Genomic DNA, 19,028 nt, shown 5'->3' with positions numbered 1-19,028 from the left:
CCACGTTTTTAAAGTGTGTGTGTGTGTGTGCGCGTGCGCGCGCGCGCGCGCGCGCACACACACACGCGCAAGCACACGTGGGTAAGGAGGCCAGAGACAACCACGGGTATCATTCAGAAATGCTGTCCTTTGCCTTTGAGATAAGATCTAGCATTAGCCTGGAGCTCATGAAATAGGCTGGATATGTTAGTTCAGGAACCCCAGAGATCCACCTGTCTTCACCTCCCCAGCCTGGGATTACAAGTACTCTCCACCACACTAGGCCTTTACGTTTTTTAAAGGTGTGTGCACTGCTGGGTGTGGTGGCACACGCCTTCAATGTCAGCACTCGAGAGGCACAGGCAGGTGAATCTCTAAATTCTAGACCAGCATGTGTATTATAGGTTCTCTAGAGTAAGAATGAAATTTATTGAATGATTACAGCTGCAGTCAAATGGTGGTTGTGAATGGAAGTCAAGAATCTATAGTGCTCAGTCACGAGGTGGCATCTCAGCTGAATGATGCTGGCAAGACTAGGGGTCAGCAGGCAAAGAACAAGCCCTTCCTTCCTCCATTGTCTTATATAGGATTCTAGCAGAAGGTGGCCCAGATTAAAGATCAGATTAAAGCATGTTGTCTTTTGCCTCAAGATGCAGATCACAAGTGTGCCTCCATTTCTGATTGTAGTTCATTCCAGCTTATCAGTTGAAACCAAGGATAGCTGTCACACTCATCTACAAAGCGAGTTCAAGACAGACAGTAGAAATAGTTCAAAAAAAAAAAAAAAAAAAAAAAAAAAAAATGTGCAACATGCGCTGATGGCATTATAAAGACAATTTGCAGACATTGGCTAGTTCTCTCTTTACCTTGTGGATCAGGGTATCTATGTGGCTCATAGTATCAGACTTGGTGGCCCTGCTGAGACATCTCCCTGGCACCATACCCGGCTTTCTGATGGAGCACCTGACTGACTGAGGACTCCCCAGGCCCTGGACTGTGTCTTTAACTCACTGGAGGCAGGCTAGCCCTGGGGCTGTGGAGTGAGCCAAGCTGGACTGGAATCCCAGCCCTGTCACTAGCTATGGCTATGAGTGGTTTTGGCATTGCTTAACCTCTCTTGGTCTCTGTCTTTCCTCTTCTATAGAATTCTGGTAGTGACAACGCTTGTGTCATGTGTTTGAGTTGGGATTAAATGAGGAGAATGCAGCTAACCAGCTAACCAAAGCCACACTTGACAACTTGTCTGTCTCATAGCATCATAGCACGCATGTGTATAGCAGCAGGGTATCAAAAATGCTAGGGGGTATGGGGAGATGGTTTATCTGTACAGTTCTTGCCACACACACATAAGGACCAGAGTTTGGTTCCTCAGCACCCCCACAAAAAGCCTAACACAGTAACACACACCATGCCACTAGGATGGAAAAAAGAGGGGGACCCCTGAAACTCATTGGCCGGCCGGCCTAGCCAAACCCATGAGCTCCACGGTCAGTGAGAGGCCTTGCCTTAAGAGTTAAGGTGGAGAGCAATTGAGGAAGACACCTAATATGGGCCCCTGCACATATGTGCACACACACACACACACACACACACACACACACACACACACACACACACATCATACAGATATCCACACTAACAAATACACATAACACACACACACACACACACACACACACACACACACACACACACACACTTGCCTAGGTAGCTGGCCCCGGTGACAGCTTGCTCAACTTTCAGTTGTGCTCATATTTTTTTAAATGGCAGTTTCAACAAATTCTGCCCAGTGATGCATTGTTTAACCAAATGTCATCTCTCTGCCTTTCTCATTTAAGTATCATCTGTTAGGTTTACACATTGATACACCCATGAAATTAACATTACACGTGTTTCCTCATGGAGCTGACTAGATTTAATTTCATTGAAGCTGTTGTCACTGTTGATAGCCTCCCGAAGCTTCGGAAGTGCTCAGGCTGTCGTATCCTAACCCGTCCTGTCTGAAGATCAATGTGGGGCTCCGCTTTCCACAAGTGTGTCATGCCCCTGTTCACAACGCGCTTCCTCTCCAGCTCCTTTGCACGTTTTTCTTTATTGAGAAAAGGGCGGAGGGCTTCAGTGCAGGTCAAAGGTGAAAAGTTACTCTTTGCTGTCCTGGGATGGCGGGTAGAATGCGACAAGAACTTGAGCCAGTGGCTTCAAACATGCGGCCAAGTGCCGCCTGCCAGAAGAGGCTCCGATGGTACGAGGTGAGACACAGCCTCATGGAGCCTGTCCAGGGCTAAGAGGCTCTCTGGGAAAGGGCCGTGCAGGCTGGTCCCCTGCCTGACTTTCCAGTCTGTCATCTGGTAACAGCACTTGATAACTGTTCCTTAAATAAGAGGCACTGTCCCTCCACCCAGCCCTACCCCACCCCCACATTTGTATCCCTTGCTTTGCTTGTTGCTGGTACCAAATACCTGACAGCAGCAGCTTCCAGCGGAAAGGGTTTGTTCGGGTTCGCAGTTAGAGGACACCATCCACTGTGTTGGGAAGACGAAGGAGTCAGGGCAGCTCATACATCGTGATGGGCTTGAGGTAGTGATTCCACGTCTCCCTATGGACCAGCAGGCAGAAGCCCTGGGCAGGAAACAAAATGGACATAATCTCTAAGCTCTGCCCCTAGCCTGCAATCCCCTTTTAGGTAGGCTGAATAACACAAAGGATCCACAACCTTCCCAAACTGCACCACCAGCTAGAGAGCAAGTGTTCAAACACAGGAGCCTGCAGGGGACATGTCACAGTCAAACCAGAACAAAGACTTGGCCAACTTATGACGTTTGTCTATTTTCCAAATAAATGAGTGCGTTTCTGCTGCCGTTTGCTTGCAGGTTCCTAAGATGACCTCACAGTAACCATATCTGTATTCACCCTGCTGGCTGCCCCAGGTGGTGCGCTCTACTCAGACCCAGGAAGAATTGTGACCTGGGGTCTTAAATGCCAACAGAGGAAATGCCAATGAGCTGAGTGTGAAGACGTGGCCTGGACTTGGAGCGAGATGAGGCACAGTGTGATTGTGTAACACGTCCCACGTATCAGAGAGTTTTGCACCCAGCAGAAGCTTGGGTGTGGTCTCAGAAGGCAGACTGGGGATCCCCTGGTGAGATTTGCAGATGAATATATTTGAAAGCAGTAGTTTGCGGTTCACACTCTGTCCAAGTACAGGCAAGGCGCTGAGGAAGCCAATGCTGAAAGAACCATCTCAGTTCCTTGAGATGTTTGTTATTATATTAAACTGCCCACAATACAGGACATTACCAAAGTAAAACGAAGTCCAAGCTGAAGGCTAGCACATACGTCCCACCCCATGGATCTCTTCTCTCCCTCGTGATTCTTCAAACTAAAACCATCTGTACTTTACTTTCTTCAGCAATGCCTTCTTTGGTGTGGGAATGGAGGCATCCATGTGTTTGTGCATATTCGTGTGTGTGTGTGTGTGTGTGTGTGTGTGTGTGCATCTGTGTATACATGCGTGTGTGCACATGCATATGGAGGGCAAGACAATCTTGAGTGTCATGTCATTTTTCAGGCATCTTTTTCTTTGAGACTTCGTCTCTCATTGGCCTAGAACTTCACCAAATAGGCTAGACTAAGAATTCTAAGAATTAGCCTTTTCCCTGCTTCCCATCACACCGTCGTCACCAGGATCACTTCACCTAACGTTTTCCTTGGGTTCTGAGACTCTGAGTCCAGATCTTCATGCTCAGGCATCTCCCCAGCCTAGCAATACCTTCTTTACCTCACCCTGCCCTCCTCTCTCAGCTCTTAGCTTCACTCTCGCTTCCTCAGGAAGTTCTAGAAACTTTCATAGCGCCATTACCTTCTCCCCCAGCAGCCTATCCTTCATGGCAGCTGGCACCTGTTCTCACACATCAGTCACAGCAGACTCTAGGCTTCCTAGACACAAAGTCTGTATCAGTTTACTGACTGGTGCATCCTGACACCCGACAGGGCAGCTGCTCACAGTACCTGCTCCATGAACATCTAAAAAGTGGGCAGAGAGAGGGGCCTTCATTCGTCTATGTGGAAAAGACACAGAGCATATTGCTGAGGATGGGAGACATATTGCAAATTGAAATGTGTTGCATATGTTCATACATGCATAATCCATGTACAGAACTGTTTCAAGTATGTTCAACTACTGGATACACCAGGATATTGATTTCTTTCTCTTCCTTACTTCTTGTAACTTTTTTTCTTTATTTGTTATGTGTATAAGCTGGAATGCCATGAGGCATATGTGCATGGTAGCTGCACAGCTTGAGGGGGTCACTTCTCTCCTTCCACCTTGTAGGTTCCAGGAATTAAACTCCAACTGTCAAGCTTGACAGCAAGCACCTTTACTTACTGAGCCATCTCACTGGACCCTCTTTCTTACTTTCATAATATTGTCCTATGTGCTTGATTTTCTGCAGTCCAAATTTTCAATATAGATAAAGAAATCAAAGAAACAACCAAACTCTTGTTTGGTTTTAACTCTTGGAGTTAAAAAAAAAGTTTTCCCTTGTCTTTATCCCAGGGCCTCAGCTCCCCTAGTGCAGCATCTGTGGTCTTTGTGTTCAAAGCCCCACCCAGGTATCATCATGACAGAGAAGTGGATCCTGGGATATCCCACTACCATGCACCTTCTCAGGTGCACATTTCAATATCCATTTCTTCCTGCACCAGTAATTTATCCAACATGTTCCTGGTGTCCCCAACATTGCCACCCCCACATCCTGGAGGTCCAGTGATGGGAAGAACAAACAAAAGGGGGAAAATACCACTGGCTTGGCCTCTGCCCTCATCACTGTTGAAATGAGCCTAACACACTTTTGGTAGTAGGGTCCCCAGAGGACCCTGATGCTGAGCTTCACTTGGCACTCATGTTAGGAGGCAGGTTGGAGGAAGTTCTAGAATCAGGCTGCCTGGACTGAAGCTCCATCACTTCCTAGCTATGTGGTGGTCCCCAAATTACTCACTCCCTGTGCGTCTCAGCTTCCCCCTTTATACAGCAGGCATGCTGGCTTCCCTTGCAAGTGTTGGCGAGGTTCACATGTGGTGTGTGTGTGGGAAAGGCTTGGCCTAAGGACCCGCCAGAGTGAACAGAGCTTAAGGACTCCTGTCCGAACTGGGCACTGTGACAGCATTAGCATGACAAATGGTTGCCAATGTGGGGAAATGTCTCTTCTTAAAAAGCTAAAAAGTGAGCACCTGCAGCGCATATTCATGGTTTATGATCAGGAGGCAGCGTTAATGGCCCATAATGTGATTACTATAAGGATTTTTATTAGGAAAATTCCAACCAATTTGGCATTAATTAATGTACTGTTAACTTTCGAGTGTTACTCGCTTAGTCCTTGGAGAGTTGGAGAAAATAAACCTGTTGTCAAAACCCTTACCCTGAGAAGTAAATAAGAGTTGTTTGCTCCTCAAAAGGCCCTGAGGTAATAAAAACAGATGAGTCACTGCCGGGTTTCAGTCGGTATTTATGGAGCCTGTGAGTCCCTTCTAGAGGGAGAGGGGACAGAGATGAAAATGTCAAGCGACTCAAGACTCCAGAAAGAACTTGGAAGCTTCCACCTCTGGGTCAAAAGGCAAGAAGTACATCTGGGAGCAGGCATTTGCAACCCCTTGAGCCACAGGCTGCAGGAGGCTGCAGGGGACCCCTGCCTCATGCCTGCTCTCCACTTGGTGCTGTGAAGCTATCTATGCATTATATGATTCACAAGGGAATGGCAAAGCAGAATCTGCCCACAATCCATTTCACCGCTGTGGGGAGTGAGCCTGCCGCAGCTGCTCTCTCAATGCAGTCCTTAGAATGATACCCAACTCCCTGGAGAATGTCCCCCTGTCTGGCCATTCCCATTTCGTGCAGTGCTTCTACTCAGCCTCTGTGGACCAGCCACACGCGCTACCATGCTGAGGTGCACCACACGGTGTTCGCCCACACTGTTCCTTCTGTATGGAGACTCTCTTCCCTCACCCTCACTCATTCTCTAGACTGCAGCCCAAAGGACATACCCATACCACCTTGGGTAGTAATTGTCTTGGTGGGGCTGCCATAGCAAGAGAACATGAGCTGGGTGCCTTCGAGGTCCAAGGTCAGGGTGCCAGCATGGTCTGGATTCGGGCAAGCACCGTCTTCTTGAATTGCAGATAGCTGCCTTCCTTGTCTTAGGGAGAGCAGGCTTTCTGGTGTCTCCTCTTCATAAGGGCACTAATCCCATCAAGCCAGGGCTCCACCCTTGTGACCTCCTTTAACCCAGTTCTCTCCCTTAACTAAGTGCACATCTCCAGCATCATGTCATGGCAGGTTTTATGACATGGTGGGCTCCAGTGTCTGAACTGCGGCACAATAATCCCTGTTAATGGTGTCTTTGATAAAGACTCTACTTCCTGGGCATTGAGGGAGGAATTTTTGGTGCTGAATTCTTTGGGAGGTTCATGGGAAAAGGAACTGAAAGAGTGTGGTGGGGACAAGGTTGGACCAGAGAGGTGCCCTCTCTTGCAAGGCACTATTAATAGGAGAGTAATGATGACCACCATTACATAGTCTATCTTAATGGCCTTGTAGCTGTTCAAGTGTTTATCATCTCTCCTTTCTGGAGAGCTTGCTTCTTGGGAGCAAAGGCTTTTGTGATGGACGGTACTCCCCTACCTAGTCCAGGGCTGCATCTACCTGGCCCAGCCTAGGCACCCTTTGTCCCCTAGGCAGCTTTGGGAAATATGAGTGGTGGAAGGCTGTTTAGGAGACTAGTGATGTTGAATGCCCTGTGGCGTGTGGGACAGCCCTGTCTACTCAAGCATGGTGATCTCCAAACCTGAGTAGCCCTTGCAGAGAAGCAATGCTTGAGAGGAGGGAGGAAGCTATGACATGTCCTGGAACCACCAGCTTCTTCCTTTGTCTTCCTGGTATTTATGTGTATGGTGTGTGACATCTGTTCCTATTTCTGTGTGTATCTGTCTGTGTGTGTTTGTATGTTTGTGTGTCTGTGTATATGTCTGTATGTGTCTGTGTATAAATTGGCAGTCCTCAGATGTTTTTTCTCAGTCACTTTCCACCTTTACCTTTTGAGACAGGGTCTCTCACTGATTTCACTAATCTGGCCAACGACCTTCACGACCCTCCTGTCTCCACCTCAAACACAAGCTACCACACTCTGTTTTTTGTATGGGTGCTGGGTTTACATTATAGGTACTTTACCAATTGATCATTCCCCCAACCCCCAACTCTTTACTTTGAGAAGATGTCTCACATAGCCTCAAATTCACTAGGCAGCCAAGTTTGGCTGGTTATTTTGCAGTTTAGCATGGGTGTTTTAGGCATAACAATGATATCTGAATCCCAGTTCCACAATTTATTAGTAGGCCAGGTCTCCTACTTGCTCTGAATCTCTGTTTCCTTATCTGGGAAATGAGGATAATCAGTTCCATCCTTCCACCATGCAATGTGGAAAGAAGATGTAAAACCACACAACCAGGCAGGCACAGAGTGTCACGTTATCTTTATTATAATGGCCCTTTCATCCGTGGTGCCTGGAAAAGGCCACACCAGCAAGGTGGACCAGAACCCATGGGCTGCAGCCTCACTTTTTCACAGATGATGTGTAGCTGGCCAAGCGACTGGGACCCGGTGAATTGCGGGGAAATGTACCATACGCCATCAATATCCATCCCACCAGTTTCCATTTATTGAGCCGTACATCATTAGAATATCCCTGGGCTCTCCACAATAAAATCAATAAGACGGCGCAGCCACGGGCTGTGGTTTAATAACTCCAAACCTGAATAGGGGGAAAGAAAATCAGTGAGCAGGAAAATGTCCTGAGTGCTTGGTCACAGAGTAGAGGGAGACTTTTTTTAGAGTGGGAAAAAATTAAGGGTGAGCCAGCCTTAGACTCCATACCTAGAGCAGAGGGTTGTGAGGACCTAGGCCTCATCTGGGAAGGAGAAATGTGGTTGTTTAAATGTAGGGGGTGGGCAAAAATAGGTACCAGGAAGTATTGCCACTTGAGGACTTCTAAGGAAGGATCAGTCCAATCATCCAATGTCATCTCAGGCTTCATAAAGGGTCCCTTGCATGATTCCTAGCTGACTTCATTGCTGTGCAACACCCAGCAAGTGTGTTTACACAGAGTGGGATGCTACAGCCTCCCCAGACAGTATCATCTTACCAGACTACAGTCTTATGTATGGTCCATCCTCTACCCAAATGCCATCACTCAGCATGTGACTGTACTTAATTTAGAATTTGTTGGGGGGGGGCACAGGAAGTATTTTTTTTGCTTTGGTTCGTTTTTCTGACGTGCTGAGAAAGGAACTCCAAGCCTTACACACACTAGGAGAGCCTGCCTGCCCCTGAGCTATATCCAAGCATTGTTTTCTAGATCTTATTTGCTTGTTGTTGGCTTGAGATGTCCATGTGGATCTGATATGCTCGTGGGGCTAAGAATGCCAGGCCTGCACCAGTGGTTTTCAAATATTACCCCATGTCATAATCACCCCTGGAAGGCCCTATCACAGCTCAAATTTTGTTCCACATCCTCAGAGTTTCTGACTTAGGAGGCGTGGACCAGTACTGGCATTTGCATTTTGCCCAATTTCTCCCATTTTGGTGTTGCTGCTATTCGAAGACCACCTTTTGGAAATAGTTGTGGATTATTACTCCTCAACTAGAGAACATCTTGCCTCTGTAAGTCCGTTGACATTAGCTAACGAGCTGGGGCCTTTTGGGTTTGATCATACTGGGCAGGTACTGCTGGCATCTGGTTGATAAGGTCAGAAATGCGTAAGACAGTCCCCACATCAAAGAGCCATCATTGCTCAAATAACAACAGAGCCAAGCTTGAGAACCTCGCCCAGAGGAGATGGTGGTTAGAAGGTGCTGGAGAATGGATGTCTGAGGCTGCAGGTGAGCTTAGCACTGAGCTGCAATGAGAGCCAAGCTGCTTGGACTCTCCTTCATCAAAGCCTAGCTGCGATGCATTTTGAATTCAAAGTAGACTGTATCCTGACTTCTTGTCCATCTGTTGGCTCTATGACCATGAGCAATTCCCCCCAAATCCCACCTCAGATAACTCCTAGCAAACCCTTCCAGGAAACCTGGAGTGAGCAGGATTCCTTGAGCCAGGAAAGGCAAATATTACCTGGACCTTTGAAGTTCCTCTCGGACATGCAGGGCTGCCTGGTATCACATGGACATGACCTTGTCTCCCATGTTTAACACACTCAGCACATCCTTGCTGGGAAGGAAGCCGGTGGAGTCAAGTTCATATGGTCCCTGTGCACCTTCACTACACGCCTTCCTACCCCCTCCTGCCCTGCTTTGTTTTCACTGCAGTAGTTCATCCTTTGTTTTTCCTTAAGTAGATTTTACTTTGAAAGTCATTTTGCATCATGGTCATTAACGGGACCCTTGCTTTCAATTGCCGTGAAGAGGTAGGGCCGCACAAAGGAATGGGGGTCGGGATGGCTGGGCAGGGCAAGCACTCACGGCCATAACAGAAAGCTAAGAATGAGTGGGATCACCCACTGGAGACACACTGTGGCCTCCTGCAGAGCTGTTTGGGAGCAAAAGAGTCTGGTGCTCTCAATGTCCAGTCTGCAAACCATGTGGCGTTGACGTTGTCCCCATTACAGCTTTTAGTCCATACAGTCTCATTTTGTAGGAGAGTGTTCTTTGACAGATAAGGAAACTAAGGCACAAGAAGTATAGGGATCTGCTAATGAACAGTGGACCCAGATTGTAGACTTGGGATATACCCCTGTGAAGAATGGTTAATTTAGTGAATACAGGATAGGTTCCTTAGAAAATTATTTTTTAATTTAGTTACCATAGAGTACAGCAGACCCACACCTAGGTGTGTACACCCAAGAAATAAAGTAGTGACTCAAACAGATATTTCACACCCATGTATATAGCCAAGGCATTCACAGCAGCCAAAATGATGGCAGCCACTAGTGATTCCATTAGCAGATGAATGGATAGGCACCCTGTGGTATGTCCATACAAAGAAATATTGTTTTACACTGAAAAGGAAGAAAGTTCTGACCTATGCTACAACACATGCAAAGAACATTATACTAACTTAATAATGATAATCATGAAAGGACAGATATTGCACAATTCCACTCATTAAATTCCTAGAGTAGCTGAATTCAGAGAAATAGAAAATGGAGTGTTGACTGGCAGTTAGTGAAGGAGAAATGGGGATCTCTGTCTGTCCCACTTTCACAAAATGAAAAGTGTGTTGGAGAAGGTGAAGGGTTATACAGCAAGGTAAAGGGGCTTCTCGTTACTACGTTGTGCATTGGAAGCGGCAGAGGTAGGTACTTAGGTGGGGGACAGGGGGCAGACAGAAGAAAGCTTTGGATCTGAAGTTACAGGCAGTCATAAACCACCCAGAGTTCAGTCTGACTGAACTCAGGTCATCTGTAAAAACAGTATGCACACTTAACCTCAGAGCCATTTCTTCAGCCCCACAGAGTGGCCCTTTTTATGTTATATATCTTTTAATAGAATATAAATGCAAAAATAAATGGGGGATGCTCATGGGGGCGAGACAGGGAGAGAAAGAATGAAAAAGAAAGGCTGAGATGGTTTTCCCCAAACCGAACCACTTCTCTGGAGACTGGAGGGTGCCTCCCTGACACCCATTGGGCTAGAGAAGACCCAGTTGCAGCTGTCTATTGGGACTTCCTGGGGCACTTGGCTGGCTCCTCCCAGAGGCTTTGGTGCTCCTGAGCAAAGGTCTTTGCCTAACCCAGAGCCTCTCAGAAGGAGTCCAGCCTCCAGCCAGGTCGCTGGGTGAGCCAAGACAGCCACGTGCAGCAGCAGCTCAGGCCGAGCCTCCCACGTGTGCCTCGAGGGGCATGTGCATGGATGAAGCTGTCTGCCTTCATTTGTCAGCCCCCAAACATTCACTGAGCATCCTCCACCAAGCTCAGCTCTGTACCAGGCCCGGAGGCCAGGGCTGCAGCCTACAAAAGAGTATCACACAGGGGCAAACTGACAGCTCTCAGAAACGCCAACCTGGTCCTCAGGGGAGTACCATTCAGTGCTAATTTCATGATGGCCTTAGAATCCCAAGGTATTCAGAATTTTTCATGAATTTCTAGAACTTTCATTTCCCTCGCTGGTCAAATAAAACATGGGTTCTGGAGCCTGGCAGACCCAAGTGTTTTTCTTGGGTCTGGGACTCAGCAGGAGGGGGCTGTCATGACACTTGCCTCCATAGATCTTGAGATGATTAAATAGTAAATTGCAAGAGAGGGACTGAGGGGAAGGCTCAGTCAATGAAGTGTTTCTTGCTCAAGTATGAGGACCTGAGTTTCGATCCCCAGAGCCCACAGTGCTGGGAAGGTAGAGAGAGACAGGCGGATCCCTGGAGCTTCCTCGTTGGTCAACTTGGCTGAAAGAGTGAGCGCCAGGTTCAGACGGAAATCCTGTCTCAAAAAATAAAGTTTAGAGAGGTCAAAGGACACACCTGGCGTTGATCTCGAGTCTCCACGTGCGTGAGCCCACACATGCATACACAACCCCCCACACAAGTGCACATCCCACACCACACACAATTGTATGGAAGCCGGCAGCCAGCAGAGGCAGGAGACTGCTGCCAAGTTTAAGGACAATCCAAGATAGAGATAGAGATAGAGATAGAGATAGAGATAGAGATAGAGATAGAGATAGAGATAGATAGATAGAGAGAGAGAGAGAGAGAGAGAGAGAGAGAGAGAGAGAGAGAGAGAGAGATCAGTAGTAGAACTTGCCTCCTATGTATCTAATGCCGTGGGTTCTCTCCCCAGCACTGGAGAAAAATATTTTTCCCAGGAGGCAAAAGCGTCCCTTCTCTTGATGCTGAAAAAGAGCCTGAAAGTCCAGCGCTTCCTCTAACACACCTTTCCCTCCCTGCACGGTGCTCTTGCTGGCATGCAACTGCCACCATCTCTGAAGACTAGAAGGCTCGGGGACAGCCTGCACACCCCACATTACCGGTGAAGCACTGGCGATCAGGGAAGTTAGGTGTCTCCCAGAAGCTCTGCTGTGAGAAGCTGGATCTGAAACCTGGTTCCGTGCACCTCCCACGCTATGTTAAGCTGGCTGTGCCCCAGCTCAGAGCCTCTGACCCAAGCCCATTTGTATGCAACCTCATTTCCACTTTTCTTCAGTCCAAAGAACCAAGCAAGCCAGCAAATGACGCTCTCCCACACCAGAGGCACTTTGAGAATATTAACAGAACCAACAGAGGGCCTTGTTGGTAGAAGCTATTCCAGGCCAGTGGCTCCTTCCCATTCATGTTACTTGTGATTGGGCCAAATGGAAACATTCCAGCTATGGGTGTTTACTTGGGGGCAGGGGGTCTGCTCTAACCTGAGCATGTTGCTAGGAGCCAGGGCAGCCTCTGACTCGAACCCCTCAGGGCTAGACTGACTGGTTAAATTTAACTTGCTTGATTCTGAGCATTGTGGGCCAATGGCCGAGTAGAAATGATCCAATTACTCTGATTTGCTGAACATTTGCTACAGGCTTGGCCCTGTGCTCGGCACTGGACATAAGCACACATGGGAGATAGCCAAGACATCTATATCTATGTCCATATCTATATGTATATTCATATCCATATAGGTAGCTATATCCATTTTACAGCAGAGAACACTGAGACTTGTAGAGATCACACAGTACCACCTAAAGTCTCAAGCTCAGCATTGACCAGAGGCCACACTCTAAAACCCTCGCCTGGGGGTCTATAGAACCACCAGTTGAAAGCACATGCTGTTCTTGCAAGGGACCTGAGTTTGGTTCCCAGTACCCGTGTTGGTAGCTCACAACCTTCCAACTCCAGCACTAAGTGATCCAGAGCCCTCTTCTGCTTTCCACAGGCAATGCACTCACTTTTGCAAACCTACACACAGATACCCACCTGGTCACATAATTAAAATGAAAAAAAATTTATAACCCTAGCATCTTTCTTCCGTGTCCAGATTAAAATCCTGCAAGGCACCACAATCACAATCATCCCTAGCATCAGGACATCTACACATATCCCTGCCTTCAGAATCCCATTCCAATGTAGAAGCTGCCCAAAGCCAGAGAGCGCTACACACGGCAGCACAGTCATTCCTCCTTGCCCATGCACTCACGAGTGTCCATGTTTCTTATATAAAATGGCAGAGAATTTGCCACAGTCTCCAAACTTCTCCAGTAGACCACCAAGCACAGCTAGATTGCTTATTACACCCAGTGCAGTATCACTAATTATGATACTCCATGTTTAGAGTATAACAGCAGGGAACTGTCTGTACAAGTTCAATAGTTGCATTTTGTGTGTGCATGTATGTTTGTGTGTGTGCAGGTGCATGTGTGTACATAAGTGTGAAGGCTGTGGGACCACCTCAAGTGTCATTGCCTAGACATTGTCCATCATGGGATTTTTGCTATTTATTGATTGTTTCTTTTTTATTTTTGAGATAGACTCTCTTAATAGCCTGGAGCTCACCAAGTAGACTAGATTGGCCAAAGGTACAGCCTCAGCCATCCTTCTTTCTCCATCTCCCTAGTGCTGGGATTGCAAGTATGCACCACCTGGGGAACTGAACTCAGGACCTTGTCTGTACAAGGCTGGCACTTTCCCAACTGAGCCATCTCCCCAGCCTGCACAGATGTCTTTAAAACAAACATTTTCCCTTGGTAGTTGGTTGGCTCCACAAATGCAGATCCCACAGGTACAGAAGAATGTTTGTTTCCTGTTTCTTTTCTTACACACACACACACACACACACACACACACACACACACAACTATGAAAACATTTGGATTATAACTTAAGCATGCTAATGCATTCATAGCAACTGATAACCGTGTAGGGTGATTGAAGTAATACACTGTAGGAGACGTTATTTAAAACTCCTAAGTTGTTTCCTTCTGGAACTCCTCCACTTGACCCCTCTTTGAACAGAGGGTAACATAACTGAAGCTACAGAAAGTGGCACAGAAAACAAACTGGCCATTGTGGGTCTCTGCCTCTCACCACCCTAGAAGCCAGAAGACTCCATGGTCCTCGTCAAGCCCACAGGATGCTGAGTCCTACTGAGTTGGTGTAAGAGGCTTAGCATGGCCAGCCTGTTCCCAGGGGAGCTGCTGCACACTCCTCCTTCTCAGTCTTCACTCCTACCTCAGACACACACTTGATATTCTCCCCTGTCAGTGTGGCTTTTAACATTCATCTAGAGTCAGCTTCTCTGGCTGCCTCTAATCACTCTGATTTTTCCACTTATTTTCTATTTTATGCCACAGGAATCTGATTACATTGTTAAATTCATGCTTCTTTCTTAGGAGCTGGACAGAGTGTGAGCTTTAGCCCTTTCAGAGTCCTCTGTCTGAAGAGACTCACATGACTCTAGCCACACAGCATTATCTGTCCAACAAATGGAAGTCAACTGACATGACTCTGGGAATAGATGTACCCTTTCTACAATGGGGACAGTTTGATGAACAGAGGGACCGTGTTAAGGCTCCTAGATCACAGACTTCATCCTCAGCTCAGCTTGCTTGCTCCCTCCCCCTCTCCCTCCCTTTCTTCCTTCTCTTCCTTCCCTTCTTCCTCCTTTTCTTCTTCCCCTCTCCCTCCCTCCCTTCCTCCTTCATTTCTTCCTTCCTTCCTCTCTTCCTACCCTCTTCCTTCCTCTCTTCTTCCTTTCTTCCCTCCCCTCCCTCCTTCCTTCCTCCCCTCTCCCTCCCTCTCTCTTTCCCTCCCTCCCTGCATTCCTTTCTTTCTGTGCTATGGGTGGAACCCAGTGCCCTGAGCATGATAGGCTGGCCACTCTACCATTGAGCTATAACCCCACCTTTTTATTTTTGAGAAATACCCTGACTATGTATTCGGGGCTGGACTCAAACTGGTGGCTCTCCTGCTTCAACCTCCTGAGTGTCATGACTTTAGGTGTGTAGTCCCATACTATAGGTCCCAACAAGGACCTCCCTGAGTCACAGCTTCCTTGTGCACTGCGGCCAACTGTCTGATTCTACAAAGACTTTATTTAAGGCACAACAGCTCCTTCACTGGCATGATCTGTTTTCCAAACACTCCCTTCCCTACTCCAGAACTAAAGCACCCACAACTCCCTATCTCTGCTATGAATACATTCTGCCCTCTAACACTCTAAAGAGGAGTTTTTTTTGTTTGCTTGTTGTTTGGGTTTTTTGTTGTTGTTTTTGTTTTATCAGCATCAAAGCCTAAGTCCCTTTAAAGGACAGTGCAGGGTCACTGGATCAGGTCTGGTCACTGCCTGCTGCCACTCTTTGACACTGGACATGTGGACACAGCAGGATGGCTTTGAACTTGGCTGTTCAGCTTCTGCTCCCACCTCTGTCTTCACTGTGTGGCCTTGGAAACATGCCAAACACTCTGAACCTCAAGCAGTGTTAATGCATTCTTAACCAAGACCAAATAACAAAGGAGCCAGAACCCTGCTCTCAGTGCTGAGAGGTGGCAGGCCCTCAGGAAACATAAGCTTCTCTGAACACCACAGCATCCACTCTTCATCAGAATTCATCTGTTCATTCATTCTCTCATTTAGCAACTCTGGCAAAAGACCCTCTAACTAGAGACCAAAATGAGTGTTGCATGAATGAATGGCATTTGGTATGACAGGCTGTCAGGTGAGTAGTTGAATGGCTTCCTGAGTTGAATGGATGTGTGGAGTAGGTGGAAGTGAGGAGGTAGATGGAGTGGGTTTCTGGGTAGGTGTGTAGATGTAATGGAAATATGTATAAATGAAATGGGTAGATGGGTGGAGAGATGGTTGGATGGTTGAATGGATAGATGGATGGAGTCAGTAGGTGGATGGATGAGGATGGAAGGGTGGATATATATAGCTTTATTGGTCATCTACAGTCAATCTCACATCAAATACAGAAATTCTTTCACAACACGCATGAAAACCTTTAGATCCCAACCTTCTTACCTGCAGCAACATACAAGGTATTTAATTAACGAACACCATTGTCAACTCTTCTTTTCAAGGTCTCAATGTGATTGTGTAGTCTAAGTTAGCTGTTAAGGGCATGGTCTTTAAGAGCTGGGTTTGCATCTCAGCTTAACTAATTAATGCTGCATGACCTTGAACAAATCCCTTGGCCTCTCTAAGCTGTGGGTTTTCCTCTGAAGAATGGAGGTAATAACAACCTTGCGGGTTGTCAAGAAGATTAATGAAATAATGAGATCAAGCCCAGACCACCGCTCCAAACAGGTATTGTTATTGGACAGAGCCGACATGCACCCTCTTTGAAGCTTTTGTTCTTCACAAGGCACCTGCTGTGTGTTGGATTTTACCTAAGCGTTATGTGTCTGATGGTAAATAAGATGGATAAAGCCCCTCATCTCTTGGACCTTATGCTCTAGCAGAATGCTCAGATAATAAACAAGCAAACACATAAACAACTTCAGATGGTGCTAAATGATGTGCAGAAAATTGGAACAGGTGAAGTGAGAGATGGAGAGTGAAGATAATCTTTTATTGGACCTGTGCTGGTGACAAGAAGGTGTAACCATGCTCAGCTCTAGGGAGAGGGTGTTCAGATACCAGGATTCACTGTCAAAATGCACCAAGATCAAGGAGCTTGTGCAGGTGAAAAGCAGGAAAGGGAGGGGTGGGCTAGCTGTGTGAGCACTCAGAGGAGTGGCCAGAGGATTTACGTGTCAAGCTGTGAAAGCCACACAGTGTGGTTTGGACATTACTCCTGTTGGTTTGGGGATTTGCTTTGGCTAGGTTTTGTGATTTCGCCAATCATAAAAAGAAAAGAGTTATTTAAAACATGCGAGTTTCACTGTGTAACCTAGGCTGGCCTAGAACTTGTGATTGATCCTCCAGCCTCAGCCTCATAAATACTGGGATTGCAGGTGTGTGCCAACCACCCTGGGTTTGGACATTCTTTATTCTTTATCCAACTGCCCCTAAGCTTTCTGGTCACAGCCAACACAGTCCCACTCCCAAGCTGCTGACGAGGCTGACCATTCTGCATTCTCAGCAACCCCCAGCTAACACTCATAGACACCTGAAACCATAGCAACGTCCTGGGCCCCACAAACCTAGACCCTGCCACAATCCAGTTAGATTAGAAGCAGCCATCCCCCGGGAAGGCCAGACAATACTGAGTCAGATTCAGGAGGCTCTTACTTCACTGGCCTTGGCCCTGGAGACAGGGAATTTCTGAGGCTGATTTGGGAGAAAGAATGTCTGTAACCCTTTATCCAGGTGGATTGGGTATGGGATCAGTGACAATGGCAGATCCCCAGCCTGCCTGATCCTGGAGCTCAAAGTGTGTCATTAAGACTTAGATACCAGCCACCTCTCAGAAGAGCTTCCTTCTGTGCTGGTTTTCTTCTGGCAACTTCTCTCCATCTTCCAGTTTGATGTGCAGCAAGTACCTCTTTATCTGATAGCTCCAACAAATCTAAGGGATTATCCCCTTGGCAAACTGCTTGTGTGGCTCAGACATCCTTGGATAGGATAAATGGATAGACCACTGAATCTACACTAAAAAGAAAAAGAGAAAGATATAAAAATGACAAAAGGTAAATTACTGAATCTATTATGAAAAGAAAAAATACTTTTAAAAAGGAATTACTTGTTTTAAATAGGATAAGTAATGAAATTTTTGATCTGAGTTTATCAAATGTTACTGGACTGGACATTGTAATATAAATAATGAAATTTTTTATCTGAATCTGTCAAATGTTAATGGACTGACTGTGTATATTGTATATACTTATTGGATATAATTTTTCTTGTATTAGTTATAAGCTTTTTTTTAATTTTAGACAAAAAGAGGGGAAATGTGGTGGTATTGTGTTCCCCAAAATATTGTGTACCCTAATAAACTTAAAATCCAAGATACCCAAGGCCAGATCCTCAACACCTCTGTCACAAAGCCAGTCCTGCAGTCCCAGTGCCAAGGACGCATAGACAAGAGGATCCCTGAGGCTTGCTGGCCAGCCAGTCTTGCCAAATCAGTGAGCTCCAGATTCAATGAGATGCCCTGCTTAAAAAAAAAAAAAAGAAAAGAAAAGAAAAGAAAAAAAACAACAAAAACTTATGGTTTATGTTAAGAGCAATTAAGGAAGACACCCAACATTGACCTCTAGCCTCCATGTGCACACACATAGACAGACAGACAGAGATGGAGACAGAGACATAGAGAGACTTGTACAGGTATCAGACACACAAGTATCAGATAAGGTTGCAATGACATGGGATGAGTAAGGTCCAGACACTGCTAGACAGTGTCACACTTCTAATTGCCAATAGCAGTACTGTTTTGGACGCTTGAAACTTTGTCAAAAGGTCAGAATTCATGTTTTCTCTCTTTTATCACAACTGAACATGTTGGCTGCTGTTGGGAAAAGGAAAAATATTCTGAACGACCAAAGTCGCACGTTTACCCCAAATTTCCTCTGTGTTCATCTTTCACAGCCCTCATCCCCTGCCTTGTTTGGTAGCTTGTCTTAGGGTTACTATTGCTGTGATGAAACACCATGACCAAAGTAACTTGGGGAGGAAAGGGTTTATTTGATTTATGCTTCCATATCATTGTTTATCATTGAAGGAAAGCAGGACAACAACTCAAAGAGAGAAAGAATCTAGAGACAGGAGCTGATGCAGAGGCCATGGAGGGGTGCTGTTACTGGCTTGCTCCTCGTGGCTTACTCATCCTGTTTTCTTATAGAACCCCAAGACCACCAGCGCAGGGGTGGCACCACTCACAATGGGCTGGGCTCTCCCCCATTGATCACTAATTAGGAAAATGCTCTACAGGCTTGCCTACCGCCCAATCTTGTGGAGGCCTTTTCTCGATTGAGGTTTCCTAATCTCAGATGACTTCAGCTTGTGTCACGTTGACATAAAAGTACCTAGTACATAGTTGAGTGTATGTATCAGCTTTTACTTTTACTACTCCTATAGTATAGAGAAAATGCTGTGAGCACCACAGAGTCTTCCAATACCTTGTATCTGGACAGCATAAGGGCCTA

The 19,028-nt window shown here is 46.5% G+C and overlaps 1 protein-coding gene across 1 annotated transcript in view; it reads left to right on the top strand.

The window, feature by feature from the left end:
- Xylt1 (xylosyltransferase 1) overlaps positions 1 to 19,028 on the top strand; it is a 296,511-nt gene that overhangs the window by 200,601 nt on the left and 76,882 nt on the right. The gene's annotated exons all lie outside the window — the stretch shown is intronic.

The sequence above is a fragment of the Peromyscus leucopus genome, chromosome 1, assembly GCF_004664715.2.
Source record: "Peromyscus leucopus breed LL Stock chromosome 1, UCI_PerLeu_2.1, whole genome shotgun sequence".
Classification (NCBI taxonomy): Eukaryota; Metazoa; Chordata; class Mammalia; order Rodentia; family Cricetidae; genus Peromyscus; species Peromyscus leucopus.
Note: the sequence above shows the minus strand (reverse complement) of the source record. Positions and strands in the feature narration are given on the sequence as shown.